Genomic DNA, 19,693 nt, shown 5'->3' with positions numbered 1-19,693 from the left:
ACGAAGTTACACTAAATAACAGCAATGCGTAAGCAATAAAGTTATTGGAAAAGCACGCAAGAAACAAAAGATTGAAGCTCACCCGACCACACAAACTTTTATAGTGTAAAGCGTTGTTCTTAGCTTTAGCTTAAATAGTTTAATTTTATTTTAATTTCCGAAATACCCTACGTATTGATGTATGTACTCCGCTTATATATTGATCCAAGTACGACAGAACAGCAGTAATAAATTAATTTGTAAATTGAGATTATACTGTTGTAATTGTAGATGTAAAAAGATTGTACTAAACATATCCAATGTAAGATGTAATTATACTCTAAATGTTTATAATGTATGTTTGGGAATCACGACTGGATGAATGTAGGTAGAAAATAAAACAGTGATGGCTACATGATGTTATAGGTATTTATTGACATTATAAAATGTAATGGAAGAAAAATAGATAAAGGGTGGGAGCGGCGCAGGATTACCTGAAGGGAGGCCTGTGTGGTCGATGGTGGCACGTCTGAACCGAACGATAGTTAGTGACTCGTGATCCAAAATACTCTTCAGATCAACGTCTCTGGGTTGCAAGATCTTCGTTATTGTTTACTGGATGACGCGGCTTGCACCCCGCACGTATTCTACATCTGGGTTAATATTTTCTAGATATATTGTAGGCCGCTATTCTAAGATGCAAAAGTTCGAACCGGACGCCCTAGTTTAGATATCGCTAGTCAAATTATATAATAGCACAAATAAAAGTAGCGCTTATAATAGATACAAATTTATAGCAATAATTCAGCTTTTGTAGAAACATAACGAAATTTCAGTTTGGTTATTCAAAACCTCGATAAATACTACATTTTTTCGACTACGGTTTTCTATAGCTATATTTGAGGTGGTTTTTACGCCACAATAATGACATGGCGAATGTTTTAGTTAGTTAAAGTTGTTAATCATATGTGTTCATACGTGTTAATAAATTTAGACTAGAAACTTTATATATCTTTCGAGAAAATAATTGAACTGTTGTATCATATAACTAAGATAACTTTAACTTATACCTTTTTTTAACGACTTTTTTGGGGTTGATTTACAGGTAATTCAATTCAAGAACGAAAAAGCCAGACAGAGAAGGAATTGAAAAATGGGAAAAACAGTCAGTATTTATTGATATAAATGCATTTCAACATGGATTTTAAGATTATATCCACTAAAAATGTATTAATTTTTTATGTATTTTGATTATTGTCGAAACCTTTGAACCAAAATCTGTAACATTTTGTAAAAAATATCGTTGCATAGTTTTTATACATAGCTTAGCTATGATTATTTAATGGATTTTTCTCCTCAAGCTCCGGGTAGGTTTACTTCACTCAATCACAGTTGGTGTTTTTTCGGATCATGTTGATAATATATTTATATAACACCAATGAGTCATAGAATAATAATTTTAATAAATAATAATATTCTATTTAAGGAGATTTTCGAAATCCTCCACTGCAAAGGATTATAATCGCAGTGTAGCATGGAATAGATGTGCAAGCTTTATTTTACTCTTTCCTGTCAGCTGCTTAAGTACTTGACTACTTATTAATTAATAAATTTATTTGTAAATTGAGATTATACTGCTGAAATAGCAATAATTCAGCTTTTGTAGAAACATAACCAAATTTCAGTTTGGTTATTCAATTTTTTCTTTATATACAAACCATTTTACTCTGACCTGCCATCGGTAACGATCGAAAGTATTGAATATGGTAAAGTGATTAAATTTTTTGTAAAAAAGGAACATGGATAATATTTCATAAAAATACCAAATTAGCAAATATATTAGATGAACCTTCTCCTTCAAAAACAATACTTAATTTGGAGTAATCTCGATGGTAAGTAATCTGGATTGAGATCAACACTAGAAATTTGCACCCAAGGAGATTTACTAGCAGCAATATTTTGAGAGAACCTTTTGGCTTTTATATCCAATAATAATACAGTAAAGGTGCTGTGATTTTATCCGTAGTTGGAGAAATTTTGAAAGTAAAAAGAGATATACAGTTTTTTGAAATATTTTAGGGTGTCCTTTTTACCAACTAGGTTTTATCTGGACTGGGCCTACTGCTTAACGTAGGTTCTGAACCAAGGCCATCGGCATTAAGCCTACAGACTGACGAGCGACCAACTTCCAGATCTGAGGAAATCCGGTTTTACCGAGCCTGGTTACTGGCGTGCCTGGGATCATTTTCCTTGTCGGATTTTACACTAGAACAATCACAACTAAAAACATAAATTTACGACCATGTCCCAACAGGATTTGAACCCACGACTATCACAACGACCACTACGTCAACCAAGCCGGGTGATACGGTTTTTCGAATATCAAAATTAATATTGTGACTGCTTCCATAATTATTGCAAAATAATTCAGAATATTTACATACTTGAAGTTGGTGAATCTAAATATCCCAAATTATTTTGAAATCTGCTGTTTGTCACATTTTTTATACTATAATAACCAAAGTTATTAATGATTCATAGGATTTTTAACAAACTGATCGTAAAAATACACCCTGAATAATTTCTATGGTTAATCAGATATTGCTCAGAAATTAATTTTTAATATATATTATTTTATATATCCAATTATGACAATACGAAAAAATCTGGATCTCTTAGATAAAGAAAAGTGTCAACCAATTCAGTTAAAGTAGATGACAAAAGTTTACCAATGATTCATATTATCCAGATTGATGTACGTTCCATTTTTAATTCGTGAGTATACATGTTTCCAAAAGAAAATAAAATGTGTATGATTAAAAGCAAAACGCAGCTGGAGATTATTAGTCATTATAACGTCACAGAACCTTTATACTGACGCAAAAATAATAGAATATTATACAGAAGGTTATGGAAACTTTGGGTTTCATTATATTCTCGTCTTGTAATAGATTTGAATATATTTTAATGTGAGAAAAATAGGTTGGGGAAAAAATAATTTCGTTCTTTCTCGTGCCTTTCAAAGCGAATTTATTCACACATTAACAATTATCAATAATGTCAATAATGTGATAACTATATGTGCCGTTGATATATGCTTTTTATCTCCAACTGCCTTCTGTCAAAAAAAACGACTCCTAAATTTTGAACAAGCTGCATCATTTAGTTTGTGTTTAGACAGCCATTGAGGGCAGACAACCTCCTCCAAGTGGGATTTGAACAAAACTGGCAAGGAGATTTTTCTGCGCTGATTAAGTATTATTTTTTACATAACAAAACATCACCGAAACCAAAGAAGCTTAATAAGTTTGTGTCTGTTGATTGGCCACATTTTTTATGTACACGATATCATTCATATCAATTATCTTATTAAAGATAAAACGATTACTGATTGTGAGATCAGAGCTTTTGGACAGATTTGATATTGATTTGAAGCAAATTGATCACATTTGACGAAAAACGAAGTTTTGTTCCATCATGACAATGCAAACCATGGTAACAATCCATAAACTGGGCTACGAACTGTTACCCATCCAACATATTATCAAAATTTAGCCTCCTACGACTCTTTCCTGAAGAAATGGCTGGGTGGAAAGATATTTGTGCCGAACTGAAACAAACGCTTATTTGAAATAATTTTGAAATAAATATATTTGAATAAATAATAATAAATTATAAAATTAAAAAAATAAATAAATAAATATGAGATAAATTTGTAAAAATATATAGAATTAAAGAGATTATGTTGAGTTAAACTTCAAATTATGAATTGCTTTTTTGTCGAAAAAAATATCTTTCATATTTCATATTGCATTGATAGATTATATATCAAGCTTTCGTTCATGCTTCTTCGAAGACTTCTGCTATATCTGAGAAAACTACAGAGCAAATTCGTTTTTCCTCCAAGGAATATTTAATGGCATCTCCTATTTTATGGTTTATTAAATTTATTCTCTGGTATATTATTAATTATTAAGCTTTATTATTAGCTTTAAATTGTTTCTAGAATTGTTTTTATTTATTACATTGTAACCAGTCGTTGCCGACTAATATACAATTTGTTTTTACAATGGCTTAAATGTAGGTGTAATAATGTTTATGTATTAAAACTATTGTTTCTATCTATTAAATGCACTTCACTACACTATATTATAAAAGATCAAATGGTTGAATTCTTTTGAGTCTGTGTCCTGTGTTCTGGTACTATCCAAGAGGTGTAACAGGTCAATTGAAAAGTCCCCGGCTTACCATAGTAAAACACATTTTTCTGGCAAAATTTTTTTTATTCAACATAATTCCCTTCAAGGTTGATACACTGATTATAGAAACCCTTCAACTTTTCGATACCATTTTTGTAGTACGATTTGTCTTTGCTTCAAAATAGGCCTCAGTTTCGGCGATCACCTCTTCATTCGACGAAAATTTCTTCCCAGCGAGCTTTCTTTTGAGATCTGACAACAGAAAATAGTGGCCGGGGGTCAGATCTGGAGAATACGGTGGATGAGGAAGCAATTCGAAGTCCAATTCATGGATTTTTGCCATCGTTTTCACTGACTTGTGACACGGTGTGTTGTTTTGGTGAAGCAGCACTTTCTATTTCTTCCATTTAATTAAAGAGCTGTTAATTAAAAAAATATCCATTTTTTTCACAATAACAAAAGTTGGTTCACTCTAAATGTTATAATTCACAAACTAATGATCCGACAGCTATCAAATTTATAGACGCATCTTTTGAGAGTTTGAGCTAACTAAAAAACATATGGATTTAATTCTATTAGCGCCATCTATGTGTCAGGCCGGGGACTTTTCAATTGACCTGTTACTTAGTTATTGATATGAGAAAAGAATTTGTCCTCATGTTGTTATTAGAGCAAATCTTTCGATTCCTATTTATTATTATTTCTTAGGTTATTTCTTTTTGATGAGCTTTGTGTTATTTAATTAATTATAGCGTGATTCATTTGTCACCTGCTGTTTACTTATTTTCCCTCAAAAAATAATTATTTTTCTGAAAGAAATCAGTTTGTTAAAAAGATATATTTTTTTATACTTTTTCGATATTCGGAAAGAAATATAGACATATTATCTAAAAATGTATAGATTCTATAGATATATTAATATTTTATCAAGCCTAGCATGCAAACATAATTTAGGTCAGTGCGAACTTTGAAAATAAGTTTTCATCATTTGAATATTTTATCTGTGTATGTACAGGGCCACATACTGCTTAACGGATTTAGGATGCATAATTAATACCCAAAATTAATTATTTCAATGACTGCTCGCCAAACGCTCATTGTTTACTATATACTGACGTCATATGTTATCAGCCAGCATTTTGACTTTTATTTCCTGTAAATATAACACTTTTAGGTACATTCTATTAGCCATCATCCCAATTGCTATATGTATCAGTCTACTTATGTATACTGAAGCCTACATTAAAAACTATTAATTAATTAATTTTATTTATAATTCTAAATAATAAGATTTGAATTAATTTTAATTAAAATAATAAAGATTAAATCTAAAAGATTAGAATGAAAGACCTAAGGTAATATCAGAAATTCCAAATTAAACTCGATGGGCTTAAAATAAAGCGGAGCTTCGGCCGTTTTCTTTAGCCGGCGGACATTTGATTGGTTTTATGTGGCTGTGGAGTGAAAATAAACGGGAACGATTTTTTTAAACATTTGCTACTAAACTTAGTTCAAAGCAGGTCTTATGGATGCGATTCATAGAAATCCGTAACTTTAACATTGCAACAGGTATTTTTAATAAAATAAACGTGTATGTTCTGAATTTTCTTCTATGAGAAAAAAATAAAAATATATTATTAATATTTGCCTGATTTATTATATAGTTGTTGTGAACTTAAGTTGTCAGTTTATAAATAATTAGTAAAAGTCTACGAAGAGAAAAATTTGCTCAGTTTTATACTTAACGTAATATGTATATCGTTATTTGTTGTTGTAATGATATTGTTACTGATTTCAGTTAGACATCCTTATATAATCTTAATTATATATTCATTTTTAACTATTTTAATGTATATCTGGATCAATTCAGATATAAGGCTAGTGCGGTATCAGTATGCATTTCTCAAATAAAAATTAAATTAGATTTAAGCTAAAGTCAATAATAACACTCATATATTTTATACACACTCTTGTGAATTGGTTCGCTTTAATTTTTTGATTTTCTGCTTCTTGTCTACGACTGCTTCGATGTGTTGTGCTTTGTAACTTTCTATCATTTTTCACGTCAAGATCCTGAACAAGTTCATGGATCCATCTGATTTCGAAGTCACTGTCCAATTATTCGTTGGTTGTGTATATTGATAATTATTCGAGAAACTTTGGTTTAGGAGCGTTACAACTAGTCGGCTTGCACTGCTAATAAGTACAAATTAGTTTTATAATTTACTGAAAAATCAATCTCTTTGATCTAATGTTAAGTTGGTAGTATCCTTCGACTAAGCAGTTTATATGAGTCAGATCTGTTCAGCTTTGTATCTAACATGGTACTTACAATTTAATCTATCATCAAAATGGATGACAAATTTCAAGCTTCCAACAAACCAGTAGAGTTGGTTAATTTTGAGTCCAATCTGCACTGCTTTTTGTCTAACATCAGGTGCAATTTAACGTACCATTGAGATGGATGCCGAGGTATTTAGCTGATTTTGCTCGAGGAATCAGGCATTCGTTGGCAAGGTTTTCGTCGGTTCGCCGCAACGTAAAATAAGTATTGACAGATTTGGAGCTATTTAGCTGTATTTTTCATTCTCTAGCCCATTTACGGATTTTGTTGACGGCTACTTGTAGTTTTTCTATAGCCCTAGAGAGATATCGTCAATGTATAGTAGATGTAGCAGTGGTCCCAAGACATTATTCTACGGAAATACAGTCAAAATAGGTTCGAATGTTTAAAGTGTCTCTTGATGCGACAAACATCATTGAAAAAGATAGGACTCCAGGAATTGAGGATAATTCTGCGGAATCAATTTGCTCGTCTTGTGAATAAGAGTATTAGATATCCAGAAAAATTGCAAGGAACTGTTCATGTTCTTCAAGTAACTTTTGAATAAACGCTATTACAGCATGTATGCATTATGCTCCAGTCATAAGCAGACATAAAATATGTATGTCAACATAAAGAATACTTTTCGTGAGAGTTATTTCAATAATCCAGTTATATTTGACAGTTTCGTTTCAGGAGCTTTCTAAGATTAAATTTTGACAGTCGAATTGTTCGTTTGAATCTACGAGTTGCTTTCAACAGTCAATAATATTTGTCTGCTTCCGAGCTTAATTCACAAACATATTTTTCCACTTATATTGAAATAAAGTTATTATTTTATCACTTTCACTCAACAGGTCCAATTTTCGGTTTTCTATAGCTACATTTGAGGTGGTTTTTACTCCACAATAATGACATGGCGAATGTTTTAGTTAGTTAAGGTTGTTAATCATATATGTTCATACGTGTTAATAAATTTAGACTAGAAACTTTATATATCCTTCCAGAAAATAATTGAACTGTTGTATCGTATAACTAATATAACTTTAACGTATACCTCTTATACGACTTTCTGGGGTTTGATTCACAGGTAATTCAATTCAAAAATGAAAAAGCCAGACAGGAATTGAAAAATGGGAAAAACAGTCAGTATTTATGTATATAAATGCATATCAACATGGATCTTAAGACTATATCCACTAAAAATTTATTAATTTTTTATGTATTTTGATTATTGGCGAAACCATTGAACCAAAAACAAGTAATTGCTATATACACTTTTGTACTAAAATCTGTAACTTTTTGTAAAAATATCGTTGCATAGTTTTTATACATAGATTAGCTGTGATTATTTAATAGATTTTTCTCCTCAACCTCCGGGTAGGCCTACTGTTCGCGCAATCACAGTTGGTGTTTTTTTCGGATTATGTTGATAATATATTTATATAATACCAATGTGTCATAGAATAATAATTTTAATAAATAATAATGTTTTATTTAAGAAAATTTTCGAAATCCTCCACTGCAAAGGATTATAATCGCATTGTAGCATAGAATGGATGTGCAAGCTTTATCTTACTCTTTCTTGTCAGCTGCTTAAGTATTTGACCACTTATTAGATCGTACCCTGTATCCTTTTTGACATGGAAATCTTTCTGACTTTCGTGAACAATTTCCTTTGGAGTTATCAGGTTTGTAACTCTACTTTTGTTTCTATTATTAAGTAAAGTCAAGTCTTCGATCAGATCTGTCAGCAGGGTAAAGAAAATATTTGCTAAGTATTCAGCAAATAATTCCACCGTCTCGTTATTTATTTTTGTTATTTTACTCTTTGGTGCATTGTTATTAGTGATGTTAAATGGCATTTATTAATTATTGGTCATAATAATCTTCAGTATTGAATAAATAATTGAGTTGATTGACAATTGAATAATAGAATTTTATATTTTGCATATATATATATATATATATATATATATATATATATATATATATATGTTAGTTATAATTAAATATAATGGTGTAAATGTGTCTACCTGAAAAATCAAAGATGTAGCCATAAGATGTGAAGGAAATACTAGACCTTCGAGTAGATCTATATCATAATTAGTAGAGCTCAACAACTATGTCCCAGCACTTTTATAATCCATCAATTTCTTAGAATCTGCTACTAAATTACATTATTCTCAAAAGTTACTTTACGTATGCTGTATTACCCTTTACTTTTGAAATAAATTCATACCATTCTCGTTTAAATGGTAAACCAAACGAAACATGCATGAGTTAGTGTTATTATAGCTATCAAAAACAGTATTCCAATTAATAGTTCACAGCTTATATAAGGTAAAAATACTATATAGCCAATTTTTGAGAAATTGTTTGTTTTCAAACGTGATGTTAATTTTAATCGAACCATATTACAATTGATTTAGGATTCAATGAATTAAGATTAATATCATCAGAAATATTGAACATTATCAAGCATATGTATACGTGCAATATTAAAAAAAGTAAATTATATTTGATTTGCCAACCGTAGGACGATATGCAATCATTGTCAAGCGTATTATATAGATAAAATGTAATTACCGGTAAATATTTGTCAAATGATTCTCTTGCGGTATTTATGATCCCCGTTTTGATTTAACAGAGATAAATTAGTTAGTCGAGAGTTGACATGACAATGTAATATGTGTACAACATGTTTTTTGTTCTATAATATTGCATATTTACTTATATATTATTCCATTATGGTTTTATATACTTGATCAATATAAATTACTTATATTTTTTTGTAACACAATTTATTATATTAAATAAAAAGGATTTTGAAAGTAATTTAAATCTAATAATGTTTTCTTAATCTTTACTTAGTGTACAGTAGATAAAGGTTCTACGAATCACTGATTTAGGTCATGATATATAGCTTTATTCTCGTGATTCTATTACGTACTAGGCACCTCCATTTTCAATGTCATACGTGTTTGTGTGTGTTTCTAGCGTCTTCTCATATTTGCGCGCTCATAGATTATTCAGAAATGAATTAGAGGAAGAACTAGGACTTGACAGACAGTAATCGGAAAACACCAAAAGAATAAATGAAAAAACCTTTATTTATGGTTACAAATATATCAATGTGTGAGCGTAAAGCATGATTGTTACGCCGGATTTCTAAAGAATTCTTATTTTAATCTATTGAAGTTTAGCGTCTTTTTGAATCTTGATGATCTTGATGGAAAATATCTTTTTCTCTATGTACACCGACCTTTTTGTCAAGAATGTTTGTATTTAACTAGGTCAAAAGGTAAGAAGAATAATCTGAATTTATTGTATTACAGGCTTGGAAGCATTTTTTAAGCAAAATGTACACCCTCTTATCTTATTTTTGAACTTGAGCTTGACAAAATGTGCACAACTCATTATTATTAATTAATAATAATATTATTTATAATACTATTAATAAATATCACCACAGTTGGTGGTCGACCGCAATCATTCTGGCCTTGGACAATATTAGTCTCTTATTTTTCAGATTGATTTCGGTGCAGCTCGCTACGTTTTTCATCCAAAATATCAATTTTATTACAGAAATATGTGACAAATTCATTCACCTTTTATTCGACAAATATATCCAAAGCATCTAAGTATTTCAATTTCTTGCTTCCCTATGCACTGATTATAACTGTAATTTTTCCTTTAACCAAACCATACAGTAGGATCGACAAGATAAACATTCGAGAGATTCGGATTTTGGTTTTAGTTGTAATATTTTCTCCCTTCTACGTGTACCATCATTGAGAATCAAAGCATTACTTTAGCAGTAGATAGCACTTTTTGTTATGTTAGTGAATACAGCACGTATGTGTCTTTAATTACGAAATTTTGATTATGTTCTTATGAAATGTGAAATATTAAGATGATCTCTGATATGTATTAGTACTATTGAAGAATAGATGTTGCCCCGGTAATTTATTGAACTGAACAATCTAGTATTATGTTAACGAATATATTCATCGTAAATAGATTTATTAAATACTATTTACAATTAGTCAATGATTGCATTTTTATTTATTTATAAAAAAGGACTTAAAGCTCATTTAAAGTGGTCCGACTTTCCGTATTCCACATGTCTTAAGATCGTTTAATTCATTATTGCTGTGTTCAGAAGGAAATACTGTTAACATTGTTTGAAAAGTTTCATTGAAGGAAATAAAATTGAAAAAAAAATTAATACATTGTTTGTTTGGACCAGAAAAAAACAGCTAACTGCAATTTATTTCTGTTAAACACTTTTTTTGAAAAATTATCCGTTACCCTTTGTTCTATCTCAAGGATTTTATAAGATTAAGTAAGTTTATAACTATATTTATATCATTTTTACAAAAATATGTATAGATTTATCTTAACTATTTGCCTAACACCAGGGCTTCTTTTTTATAAATTTATTTAATTTTAACGCATATAAGATTGAATGATGGAATCTTGAGATATTTAAAAAAATATATGAAGTATGAAATAATGTATTGTTAAATTATTTTTTACACACTCTGGTACGGAAAAACCTAATTTAATTATATTTATCCGTTACCTTTTGTTCTATTTCAAAGGCAGCATTTTAAATCTGTCAAGTCTTGATTAATCAAGTACATTTTTAAACTATGTTTTTCTGATACTACTCCAATTAAACTTAGCAATTAGAGTTCATGGCAATATTTTAATGTTTCGTTGAGTATACGTTTAGGAAGATTCAACTTCTGAAATCTAGGAACCAGTCCTCATTCATTTTTGTTGGAGCATATTTACCGTAAGATTCCGATAACACTTAATGACCTTCAACAAAACTTTTTTACCAATGAAGCCGGAAAGTTCCGTATAAAAAATAATTTTTTAGTTTATAATGAAATGATTGCAATGTATTTTTAAAATTGAAAAAAGCTTACAATTCAGATGTTCCTTTTTAGTTTATTAATATATTATTGATAACCGTTGCCGAACCAGGTAATTCTAGGTATATCTAGGGAAACCATTGGCCCTTAATTATTCTCTAATAAAATAAAGCAATACGAAGATTAGTAGCACTTTTCAATATTTTTACCATTTAGTACACTTCACTATATAACTCTACAAGACCAAACAGTTCCTTGAGTCTGCGCACTAGTTTAGTGTTATTTAAAGAATTGCAGCATTTCGACGTTATCATGTTCATAACGCCTTGTTATGAGTATCTTAATTTCCACTATAGCAATTGGAATCTGAATGTATCGGTATAAGTAATTGTTCCTATAGTATCTGGGTACATCCACAATACTAAGGACGTTATTCCAAAAAACTTGTGTTATGTTGATATTACTTTTCGCAGAATATCCGCATAACTGATTTCAATAAAAGTGTATAAGGCTTTTAGCATCCGCTTTTACAGCAGCAACGTATTTTGTACAGATAATTTAGATTTTTTTTTCAAATTTCCAAAGAAGACTTGAATCAAGATTCATCATATTTATGTTTATTTTATAGAAACAGTTTGGTATTCTTGTTGGCTTTTATTCACCTTGTCTGGGTCCACTTATTATTATCTGTATTATTACTTGAGTTGTTTTCTAGTTTCTGATAGCAAGTTTAGTAGACTTCGGCGAAATAAAACATAACATTGTTTTTGACGTAATGTCAGAAATAATTAAAAATTTTCTTTACTGCTTATTCATTTCTCCTTCAATACAAAAGTTTATAAGGTAAATCAAAAGGTTTGTTATAGCCAGCATATACGTGCTATTATACTGGGTTAAAGAAAAATAAATTAATTTCTATTTTTCCTAATAACTAGATGGCTTTAAAATTGTATATATAATTCTTTAGCTTTGTCTAAAGTAATTATGTTTTAAAAATTAGGATTTCAGAGGTTCATTTCCTTGATCATTTTCTTTTTACTTGTGAAAATATACCGATGTGGTATTAGTGATGATGAGTGCTTCATTAAAAGTAAGTTTTCCAAGTCGTCAGTTGGTTTGCTTGTTGTTTCAGAAATATAAATGTTAAAGATGTGGCCCATCATTGAAAAAGCTGATAAAATCGCAACACACTGCCTCTAAACATCGACCATAAAATAATTTTGAACTACTTACAATAAAACTGAACAAGAACAAAAAAAAAGATAATTATGATAGAATCCCGGAGGAGGCTTTCAGTCAGTTAGAAAGTCGACTTGTTAGTCAGTAATTCGACTTGTTAATGTTAACAAATAAGGCGGTTGAAAATAATCTACCAGAATTGATCAATAGGAAAGACGTTGTCCTCCGTTTCGACAATTCTGGATCATACACATTTTTATTGATTTGGCAAAAACTGAGATAGTTTGACTGGAAAATTTTGATGTTTTAATCTTGCCCTATCCGACTAGTATTTATCTTCTCAGCCAAAATTTCTTAGTGATATAAAACTGGCTTTAAATTTATATTATTTTTCCTTAATCTATCATACAAATTAACATTATGAATCAGATATAAACGTGCACGTCAATAACGTTATTATCTGATTTCAATAGCATTCAAGGATCTAATCATGGACTCTTATTTAATTAAAAAAAATAATAGGCCTTGAAAACCGATAAGAAAACCACAACTGCACCAACATCTACAGCATACACATTTAATTTCGTTATTATTGATCTTACATCGAAATCTGCCCATCTAGCCACCCCTACGGTAGGTCACAAATGACGTCTGCCTACCACCCCTCGTTGTTAATATAGGGTTGCCGTTATCCATCCATTTTCAATGTGCAACTCCATCTGGGATACGGACGGTAAGGCACGTCCCTGCCACAATTCGGCATGAACTCCCTCAGTGCCTTTTGGGCTTTCGACAGCTCTGTACGCTGGGGTCTCGAATCGGGACTTCATACCGCGTGTTCTCTCACTCTCGGTCCATGTGTCTCAGAAATTAATGCGTCTGAACGGAAATTACCAGATGTGAAGTGGGTTTAGGATTAACTAGTGTGATTGTTCCCATTTTAATGTAATTATTTGCACTTGGATTTTATAAGATTAAGTAAGTTTATAACTATACTTATGTCATTTTTACAAAAATATGTATAGATTTATCTTAACTATTTGCCTAACACTTGGGCTTCTTTCTTATTGATTTATTTAATTTTAACGCATATAAGATTGAATGATGGAATCTTGAGATATTAAAAAAATATATGAAGTATGAAATAATGTATTGTTAAATTATTCTTTACATACTCTGGTATGGAAAAACCTAATTTAATTATATTTAAAAGCATTTAATAAATATTAGCTAAAAATTATGATAAATTATAATTTGCAAAAAAGTATTAGCAATAATATATTTTATATATTATATGTATTTAAATATTTTATATAGAAAAATCTGTACCTTTTACAGGGTAAAACTATTACTACATTATTACTAATAATTTTTTGCGAGCTTTATTAGGTCCTTAGGTCCTAATACCTAAGCCCATCGAATAAACTTATGGTGGCTCTGTTCCATCATTTTACGCGCTCTGGTATGGTTTTTCCATGCAAAATTCCAATTATATTTAAAAACATTTAATAAATATTAGCTAAAAATTATGAATTAATTAATTAGCAAGAAGTTATTAGCAATAATGCATTTTATATATTATATGTATTTAAATATATTTTTTAGAAATATCGGCACCTTTTATGATAAAACTATTACTACATTATTACTAATAATTTTTTGCGAGCTTTATTAGGTCCTTGTAATGTATTTTGATCAGCGATATCTATTGGTAAATATACGAAGTATCAATATAAACCACTGAACTATCCATATATAATAATAGTATTCCATGTAATATCATTTTCATTTAGTTTATACAAGAGCTACTAATGGAATGCCTAAAATTGCATTGTTTGGCTTGAAGAAATATAATAAATACTTTAATTAACTTATGGTGGCTCTGTTTCACCATATTAGAATCAGAGCTGAACTGCTTTTCATTAAATAAAATTTAAATTACAAAATACTATCTCGCAAGTATTTAAAGTACGAAATACAAGATACAATAAAGTCGTGTATTTGAAATATACAGTATTTGAACTATTTTTATTTAAAAATATAAAATATAGTCAGATATTAGGATATGTAAATAAAATAGAACTAATCGAGTTCAGCCTATTAATGAGTAAAAGAAGAATTTTCTCTCATGAACACTAGACAATAAAAATAAATGTCAACAGCTTCTTGTTGGGGAATGAACAGAACCTGCTGCAGAATATATATCTCTGCAGGTTCTAAATAGTACGAATTATGTTATATTGTATGAATAATTGGACAATATTCAAAATAAGCTTCCTGCTTTTATCGTTAAGGAAACTGACTAACTCTAAGTCCGTTTTTGATGTTTGCTGTTGATGACTGTCCCTATTCGTAAAAACTTTAAAATCATTATCTTCTTAACTAGTACTGCTACTTTGCGTTTATAGTAATTGTAATTTGCTTTTAAAGTATGAAGTACCTGACCCTTATCTTGTGATGTAGTGCTTTTTGACAACCAATGCATTTTGTAAGTAGGGTGTTACAATGATGCTAATGTGGCTCCGTTTATTTCAGGTCACAATTTGATCATATCCTACTTCTAATCTTACGTGGTGAAATAATAGTAAAATGCCACAAATTGTGCAGTCGATGTAATCTAGTTATTACAGGCATTAGAGTAGACTAGAACTAATTCCAAATAATAACATTCTTACTATAATTAACTGAAAATGTTCCTAAATGACAATTGTCAAAATACCTCAGAAGTTGACTACAGTACCAGGTGCAGATGGACATATTTAGCGGTCGTGATTTTGTTTAACAAAGCCATTGAACTTATTTTTTTAAACAACGCATCCATTGATAATATCGCTAAATGTATTTACGTTGAAATGTTTTATGCAGCCATAAGGATTTGAAATACTAATTAGAAATTACATTTTTAAGAAGTAATTAAATTACAAATACTAAATTGTATTTGTATTTTAATAATGTGTTTTAGTTTCAAATAATTCAAATACTGTTCAATCCTGATTATAATTGAACGTTTTTTCAACACCTTTTCACCCAGAAAGTTCCAGGACAATGAATTGTGAGATTTATTGGACGAGTACTTAGCTAAACTCTCAAATATCTTTCAGAGAGCTTTCAGAGATGTTTAAACATTACCATTTTATTTATTTCCAAGAGAAAAGAAACTCTTCTTTCTGTACTGTATTATGATTGGCGATAAAAATGAATCTATTTCGACAATTTTAAGCGCAAAAAAACATACTTTAGTCCAGGAGATTCATTTACATTGACACCGAAGCGAAATATTCATGGTCATAAAGTCTTACGGTCCATATGGTTGGAACTGCAAAGTATAGTGTATTACGAGCTACTAAAATCAAATGAAACTGTTACTGCAGACTTGTCCAACAAATAAATTATTTTATTTTCGGAAATAATTATTTTGTCTCAATATATTTATGATCTCATTTTTTACGGTTTGTAATGAAATGATTTCTATTATACCAAATATCTTATAATCTTATATAGACAAATTAAGGGATGAGATAATAATTTGTCTAAAAATGTTTCTCTTACAGTCTAACCTAAAAAATTGTAGTGTGCCAGGCGTATCGGAATGTCGTTACCGATTTTTCGAAAAAGAAACAACATCATTTTCAAGAAAATGGAAACATGTATTTATTCATAGTATTGGCCATTTAATTCTATACATCTTGCCCATCTTTCAAGCAATTTACGGATGTCAGTCCAAAAAAACTGTTTGCCCTTTGAGCAAAACCATTCATCGAGCCATTTTCTTCGAAATTGGCGAAGTGTTGTTCTGTAAGCGTTTGTCCCATTGACGCGAAAAGTCGATAGTCAGACGGGGCAAGGTCTGAGGAGTATGACAGATGTGATAAAACGTGCCATCCAAGTGCTTTCAAAATTTCCTTGACAGGTTTGGCTTTATGAGCGTTATCGTGCTGTAAAATCACTTGTTGTCGGGCCCATTCTGGAAGTTTTCCAACCAATGCATGGTTCAAATTGATCATTTGTTGTTTGTAGCGATCACTAACAGTTTCATCAGATTTCAAAAGTTCGTAATACACTACGCCACTCTGATCCAACCAAACAAAGAGCATTGTCTAGCGACCAAAACGATTTAACCTTTGAGTCGATCTGCCGGTTTTCAAAATAATTCAGCAGAAATGACTTCCGACCATACTATTGAAGCAGCCTTTCATAGACAATTTTTCGATTTTCCATTTGCTTGTCATTTAATTGAGGTTACACCCGTCTTCTTGAGCTACATTTAACGCTTCTGCCAATTATTTTTGAGTTTAGCTTGGGTCTTTTGAGTTGGGAACGTTGAACGTCCGATCGTTTCGAACGTTCTTTGTCCTGCACGTCGAAATCAGCTGAATTAAAAATTGTTATTGATTACAAATATAAGTTTCATTTGTCTTTGAAATATTAATGAGCATATTTTTAGGAAATAAATTAACAAGTAATTTATTCTAAATTATTCCGAAAATTCACTGTAAATTAGTTTGTAAAATATGGTTTCAAAGAAACTGAAACCTGAACAAATACTTCACACAGCCCTTGTGTATTTTAACAGTTGTTCGATGCCCGACAAAGGCATGCAACTGATATGACTTTACGACGGATCCAATTTAATCAATTAATTACTAATAAATGAACACAAATGAACTACAATTAATGGTATCGGTATAATTAATTGAATAAATAGCATCGACCTTTTAAACGAATTTAATCAGTCAACATGTATCTAAAAGTAGAACGTAAATTGTTGTAAGTTCGATGATAAATTTGGTAATATTATATTACGGATTCAGTTTCTTAAAACTGATCAGATTTTTTTAATGAAAAAGACCACATTCAAGGAGCTTTAAGCTCGCAAAAGCTTTATGAGATATCCACGTTGATCACTCACCAGTTAGTAGACTTCACTAAATTTCAAAATTTAATTAATACCTTATGGTGGTGATTTATGCTAGAGATATTCGTAGTTCAAGGCCTGTGTTACACAGTAGAGTGCATTCATAAAAAAACTGGAGGTTTATATTAGCTAAATTATGTAGAAACAATCAAAGAGGTTTATATAAAGTGTAATATTTCTGTAAATAAATATAACAGATAATTGAAAAGTCCCCAGCCTGACACATAGATGGCGCTACTAGAATTAAATCCATATATTTTTAGTTAGCCCTAACCCTCTAAAGATGCGTGTATAAATTTGACAGCTGTCGGATCATTTATGAAAACATCAAAAATATAAGTCCATGTATAATAAAGAAGTAAGGAAAAGTAAAGAATTATCGGTTTTTGTTTTAATGATTTAAAAGTGGTGATGAATACCGATGGCAAAGAATGGCCAAGAAGACTAGAATAATTTGAAGACAATGTATTAGGTCTTGCCTATAGAACGAAAACCGATCTCACACTCTCAATCAGCTTTCAAGCTGCTTGGCAGTTGAGGAATAAATTGTTTCCAGACGTTTGTAATGGGAAATATTCGAATGGACGAGAAATGAATACCACACCAATTGAGTTAAAATGCCAATTGGAACCATTTCAACATCACGGCTTTATTGCTTCCAGTCTTGCTGTGTATATGGTGGGATCAGCAAAGTATAGTATGTTATGAGCTGTTAAAACTGAATGAAACCATGATTGCATATGATTACCGAAATCGATTGACCAAATTGAACGACGTATTGTTGCACAAAAAACCAGCAATAATGAATAACACGTAGCAAGTGTTGTGCGAGTTGTAAAGGATACACTATTGCAGCTCCAAGTTTTATCACTCACCGTATATAACCCGTTCAGATTTCCAGTCGCTCGAAAATGATTGATAATTGGATCGCTGCTTACATCGGTTTTTCGAGACGGTATCGCGATGTTACCGTGAAGACGACACAAAGTTGTTCCAAATGACGGAAAGTATATTAGTAATCATATAATGTGCCAATTTTTGTCTATAAATGCATTTTAGAGTGAAAAAATAATCAGGATATATGCACACACCTAATAAATATATTTTTTAATAGACTAGATGTCCCGAAAACCCGAAATAAAAGTATAGGGATAAAACAAGATTAAAATTAACATATATAATAAAATGATATGGAAAATTATATTCAATATAAAGTGGTGAGCTTAGTCATACAAGTGTACATGAAGTCAGTATATATTTCTACAAGATTAAAATGCTATCCAAATAGAAGAACATGGCTTCTAACTAAACTCACTGAACACTAACTATATCATTTTCAAATTGCAAACAAAAATATTAATTAACTTCAAGATTAAAATGCTAACCAGATAGAAGAAAATGGCTTCTTTTTCTTATTCTTCTTCAACAAGTCTCAGTCTGATCCCATCAGGGTTACATTATAAAAGGCAATATCAAATATCAGTCAAGTAAACTAAATTAAACTAAGCACAGATCCAATTAAATAATTCATGGGAGAACTTGATATTTCAAAGCATGTCTAAGCACATAATTTGTATACAATGCTATTCCGTTCAGTCTATCTCTACGGAGCAAGTGTGGTACAGGTACGCCCGTTACTCAATGTCCCATGGTTTATGAGGAACGTAAACACGCACCTAGAATCATTCATCCCGTTCGTGAAAAGCTTCACGAACATGCTCAGGGTGAGATTCTGCATAGACGTCTTACAAGACGATAACAATCTGACCAAATCCCTACCCATCCACAGACCTCGGTAACTAAACCAACTACGACATTCCCAGTCGTATCCCAGGATCTCTGTCGCTCGCAAAAACGAACCCGAATTTGATAACCGAAATTTGATAGAATACTGGATACTTAGTTTTTAGTTTCACAGAGCTGCTAAAAATTTAAGAAAATCAAGCATACATTATCAAATGTATATAAATTAAACCTTTTTTAGTCACTATCAACTATGCAAAAAAATATTATGGTAGCCCTGTTATAAATATATTTGCATCCATTTCTTTAAATTATCATCATAACTTTTTTTTAGTAGGTTTGCCATCGATACAGTTTTAATTTGTCCTACATATAGGGCACTTTATTTCAACAATACTATTCTCACAATTCCCAACTGACGATTGTGCAATTATTGGGAACTCAATAGAGTTATTACCTGCATTTATTA

General features: G+C 30.6%; 1 long non-coding RNA gene across 1 annotated transcript in view; it reads left to right on the top strand.

Moving 5' to 3' along the window:
• The first annotated feature begins 13,339 nt into the window (after window positions 1-13,339).
• The window catches only part of LOC143204548 (uncharacterized), a 45,395-nt gene continuing 39,041 nt past the window's right edge, over window positions 13,340-19,693 (top strand). Inside the window, exon 1 of the long non-coding RNA XR_013007627.1 lies at window positions 13,340-13,544. This is a non-coding gene — a long non-coding RNA (uncharacterized LOC143204548). The remainder of the gene's footprint in view (window positions 13,545-19,693) is intronic.

The sequence above is a fragment of the Rhynchophorus ferrugineus genome, unplaced genomic scaffold (genome assembly GCF_030347505.1).
Source record: "Rhynchophorus ferrugineus isolate W39M unplaced genomic scaffold, kcgeb_rfMv2 rfM11, whole genome shotgun sequence".
NCBI lineage: Eukaryota > Metazoa > Arthropoda > Insecta > Coleoptera > Curculionidae > Rhynchophorus > Rhynchophorus ferrugineus.
Note: the sequence above shows the minus strand (reverse complement) of the source record. Positions and strands in the feature narration are given on the sequence as shown.